Genomic DNA, 5295 nt, shown 5'->3' with positions numbered 1-5295 from the left:
GCCATTAAACAAACCAGTGTCCAAATTGGAACCAAAAATACAGAAAAGATTATTAGTATCAGAAATCCTACCTCTTCTCAGGTTCAATCCTTTAACTAACATAATCACGTTGTCTGGTTCTACTACTGCCCCATAAAAGCATCCTCTATGAAAAATTATTTGGATACGTAGCTTGCAAAGGGACCAAAATTTCATTTTCCTTGAGTTTTATAGTTAAGGTCAATCCCTTTGTAGAATTTGGTTGTGGAGGATGTGGACACCTAACAATTTGCAAGTCTTGTTGTTTCATATCCACAGAGATGGCAAAGTGACAAGATCCTCAACCAAAAGAGAGTTATCCTTGTCCACGACTCATTCTTCAATTGCATTATTTCTAGGCAGGATTTGAGGATGATGTTCTTAGATAACAGTCCTTCCTCGAGGTGGAGGGTAAAAATCTGCCACACAATGAAACCCAAACATCAGAAACCTAAAACACTTCATCTATCACCTGTTTACACAATGCCATCAAGCTTAGCCAACTTAAGCTGAACATATGCTTTCCTTATATGTTTTGCACTCAAGGAGGGACTTGTTGCCCAACAACCCTCCTTGTTCTGATTGAAATTCTCCAGCATTTATAGTGGTAAAGAAATTGTTAGAAGGATGGACCAGTAGTTAGATGGTTTCCATATGACTTTGAAGGACTAAATTTCAGATCTATGTGTTTTCATATTGGATCTCAAATATGGTGTTAGCTAGCTTCAGATTCGAGGATATACTTTATGGTGCCTCATTTTTTGTTATAGAAACTAAGGGTTATGCTCTTATTAAAAGATTGATATCTAGGATATCGTGCCTTCACCAATAGATCTACAGTGGTTGGTAGTGTAGATGAGGACAAAAGTTAAGTCCAAGTGGATGATCATGGATGTCGTAAAGGATCATTTGATCCCTCTATATACGAGAAGAAAACAATAAAGGATATTTTTTATGCCCTAGTGGGCCTCTAGCAAAGTGAGAACATAAATAGGAAGGTGATATTGTGAAACAATCTTAGATCCATAGAGATGACCTAATCAAACTTAGTCAATAGTTACCTTATGCAGGGCACACAAGTTCATGGTCAACTTTTAATAGTTGTGGAGAAGGTTGTAGATTTAAAGCGAGTGAACATGGCACTAAATGGATTCCTAACTTCATGGGAACCATTTGTTAAAGGTGTTTGTGATCATGAGAACCTTCCTCACATTGAATAAGGGCACTTACGAGAACCTTGTTCTATTTGGTTAGACAAATAATGGCAAAGTTAAAGGACCTAGCAAAGGTAAGGGAAAAAGTGAGGAGTCAACCTCATAGTTAGGAAATGACTTGAGCAAAAATAAGTGCTTAATTCCTCATAATCATGGTCATTATTCATCACAATATCTAGAATCTAGATAAGAAGAAGGGTAAGTGGAAACAACAGCAAAAGTAGGTAGTAGCATATATAGAAACTTAGTTGGATAAGTTTGTTGCAAAGTTTGAGAATGTTTTCTTGATGGTATCTTTCCTTTCTATCAACACAATTATTAGGAATGTGTGGTATGTGAATTTGGGGCTTCTCATCATATGGCACCAACCTGACAATTATTCTCTAGTTTAACAAAGCAAGACTAAGTAGTATAACATGAGCTTGGTGATGTCAAAAACCTAGTAGCAAGAGTAGGTACTATTCTCTTCCACCTTAAGTTAGGTATTAGATGTTTATGATGTTTTTCTTCACCATTAGTGCAAAAGGAGCCACCAAAAATAAAGGATCATCATGCTTATATTAGGGATTTTTTCTTTGCTAAATTAAACCTTTGTGTTGAAGGTAGGAAAGTATTGTATACAAGGTGTACTCTATGAAATTTAGCTAGTGCTTCACTTTATATTGTGTTTCTAGGTCAAATGATCAATAAAACATTTTGATCATTATATATTTATGGTATGTATGGATTGTAAAATGAATGAGTGGACATGTCTATGTACAATGTTTTATCATGAAGTACTGCATAGCAATATTCTTGCCAGTTTCATCTTAAACTTGCCCCATTTAGCATGATAAACATTACCCTAGATGCATGCTCAAGAGTACACAGTTAAGTTTAGGTTGCCATTGTCTGAGACCTTTTGCATACTTCTTGACAGGAGATCAAATCATTTAATCCAAACGTACTAATATAAAACTAGCCTTTTTGTACCAGTGATTTCACCTTACTATATAAGTGAGAGAGTATGTGTCTGATCTATGTGAGGCCTGTATTTAGTCTTTGATCCTAAAACTAATATTGCTTGGCCCAAATTGTTGGCTCTCGTACCATAACCCGCCCTTCAAACTCGCTCTTGGATTTTGTCGGTGCATTAGATTACAAACCTAACTCAAACTCAATTACAAACCTTATTATTTCCTAAAAGATAAGTTAAGAATTATATTTATTATCTTATTTTCTATATTTGTTATGTGCGAGGAGTTTCCAGAATCCCAACGCTGAATTTTTTTGGTTCATGAAAAACCTATCCTACTCTTGTTCTAGGTGATTATTTATACTTTTTAAAATTGTGCCCATGTGCAAGGTCTCGTGTGATGTATTTTACAATTTTTTATGTGAGACGGGTACTGAAGAGCTGTGTGTACATTATAGGTTATGCTCTGATTCATTGCAATTGAGTATCTATTTTGGTAAAACATGAGAAGCATAGTTTTCATCTATCAAATTTTGAATTTGAGACACTGAATCTTCTATAGAAATATGAATTGTGTCTTTCTTCATAAAAATTTTCAATTTTCTGCTAAAAAATGCTATTTTGTGCTTTACCTAAATTAGGGGTAAAAATAGCGTTTGTGTCATTAGTTTTAATCTTAGGTTCATGAAAGTGTAAGTATCATTTCTTTTAATCTTAGGATCATGAAAAAGTAATTATGTCCTTAACGTTTTACAATTTTATTTGTTGGATTGATCAAAACCCTCCAACATTACAGCTTATACAATGTACTTTTAACTACATATAAGTCTATGTTAAGATCCATTCTATGGCTTAAGGTACCTACCTACATAGTAGGGAAGATATTAGGATTGAAGAGTAAATTATAAGCCATTTCTAATGGACTGCATGCACAATTGACTTGCTTATTTTTGGCTGGATTTTGAGAATGCGAAACTAATGGTTTGCTCTATGCTTGTTAGGTCCTCATCTTTATACTATGGGTTGGGAGGTCCTTGCTTATGGCATACAAATCTTTGATATCATGGTTTGTATTCCTTTGATTTTTCTCATAATTGTCCTGGTGACCTTGGGTGCTCCGAAAAGGATGCAACATAGTTGTAGGAGAGAGGGGTCTTCGTGCACATTCATTTATGTCTTACCTGAGGTAGAGGGTAAGATTATCCCAACCCTCCAAATGGTATTCTTGGTCATCCGGACACTCCAGAAGGAAGCAACAAAGCTGAAGGAAAGAGGGTCTTGGCTATGTGCTTGTCTGAAAGGTCTTAACTAAGCTAGAGGGTAACATTGTGCGAAACCTTGTAATGAAGGTAAGCTACGTCATGTGCTTGGTTTTGAATAAGTTCTTTCAGCTTGTCCTCAAAAGTCAACCCTTCTAAACTTAAGATAAATAATCTGTCCTTGATCTCTTAACTGAGCATAGGAATCTATTTGTCTTATTTTGTAAAAATGTCAGTTCTGATTGATAAACTATTGTTGGACAAACATTATGAAAGGATTTTTCTATAACTATTGTGTTTTGCTAATTGATATCACTTTTATGATGCTTGTCTCTATTTTAATGACCCAACTATGTTTGGACAAACATTCTGACAAAACCCTTAGTTTCACAAACTTGGTATTTTCAGCTAGATTTTTATCTAGGAATATTAATACTTTAAAGCTTTTCCTTGTTTGCAGGCATATATTGTTGAGTTGGAAGCTGGAGTAACAAAACTCAAAGAAGAGATCAAGAAATTGCGAAAAAAATAGGTATTGTGGACAAACCTATAATTGATATAAAGATCCATATAATGTACTTCTTTTTTCAGGCAATTGGTTGTTTTATTATCATAAAATCCATGTTCTAATTATTAATGGATACTTTTGTCTAAAAAAATAGGTAGAAATGGCTGAACTGCTAAAAAAATAGGTATACAAGCCTACAAATATGGGTTTTCCATCTAGTTGGATGAATATCTATCTATGCACACCATTTGAATGTGGGCATTAATATTATTGTCATATCATGTTACAATAATCTAGATAGCAGTTTTGAGAGGGGTGTAACATGGTCTTGAACTTTTGTTGTTTACTCACGAACCCATTCATCACCTTTTTTCCTTAATTTCAATTAGCTTTTATATATTCCACTAGGATGTTTGGGGAGGAAAGAAGCTTTAGCACTATGTTTGTTAAATGTGATTCGTATCTATTGATTTGATTCTTTTAATTCTTGGTTGGTTCATATATTTAAATATAAACTTATTATTATTATTTGGGTTGAGGACAAAAATGGGTGAGTTCACTTCTTTCGGGGTGAATTTAGTACATATATATTTTTTATCTAGCAAAAGATACACAAAAATTATGAGATTTAAAATCTCTTGAAATTACAAAGTTATTGGCATATTTGTGTTGCCAGGGTTTTTATTGTTTTATTATTTTGTGTCTGACTTTAATGTAAATATAGCTATTGTGCTTTCAACCATTACATTCAAAAATATCATTTCCAATTTATTGAGATTTGTGACTACTTTGTAAAGTGCTTTTATTATTTTTATTTTGAGATATTTTAATATAATTTTAGTTGTGATTTTAATTTGGATGTATTTTTATTTTAACTATTTAATTCAAAATTGTATTGTAATTATAAATGAAATAAAATTAATCAAAATTGCGAGTTGTTGATATTTTATTTTAATTTTAATTGTTTTATTGTTTTGTTTAACCAAATTGTTTTTAATAGCTATTATTTTTATTGCCATTTTTATTGTAAATCTTTAAAGGGTGCTAGCTCAATGGAAGAGCACCTGCTTTATAAGCAGGAGGTTGGTGGTTCGATTCCACTGTGTCCTGATATGAATTAATCAATGATATTGTAGCTTATTTTTAATTAAATTCTTTTAATATTGATTTATTTCCATGGTGAGCTATTATTCTACATTTATTATTTTATATTGTCTCTAAAGAGACAAAAGTGATGTTGTATTATCTAATTTTTTATTGTCTCTAGAGAGACAATAGTTAGGATCAAAGACATTGTCTCTTTAAAGACAATATGTCTTTAATCCCAACTATTGTCTCTAG

General features: G+C 32.9%; 1 non-coding gene across 1 annotated transcript; it reads left to right on the top strand.

Annotated features, from left to right (window-relative positions):
* Positions 1 to 4992: 4992 nt before the first annotated feature.
* TRNAI-UAU (transfer RNA isoleucine (anticodon UAU)) lies at positions 4993 to 5064 on the top strand. The gene has a single exon. It is a non-coding gene; the product is annotated as a tRNA-Ile (tRNA).
* Positions 5065 to 5295: the final 231 nt, after the last annotated feature.

Source organism: Pinus tabuliformis, chromosome 3_1, assembly GCF_031772625.1.
Source record: "Pinus tabuliformis cultivar Carrire ecotype Pingquan chromosome 3_1, CPIR1, whole genome shotgun sequence".
Classification (NCBI taxonomy): domain Eukaryota; kingdom Viridiplantae; phylum Streptophyta; class Pinopsida; order Pinales; family Pinaceae; genus Pinus; species Pinus tabuliformis.
The sequence above is the reverse complement of the archived record's forward strand: the minus strand, read 5'-3'. Positions and strand labels throughout refer to the sequence as shown.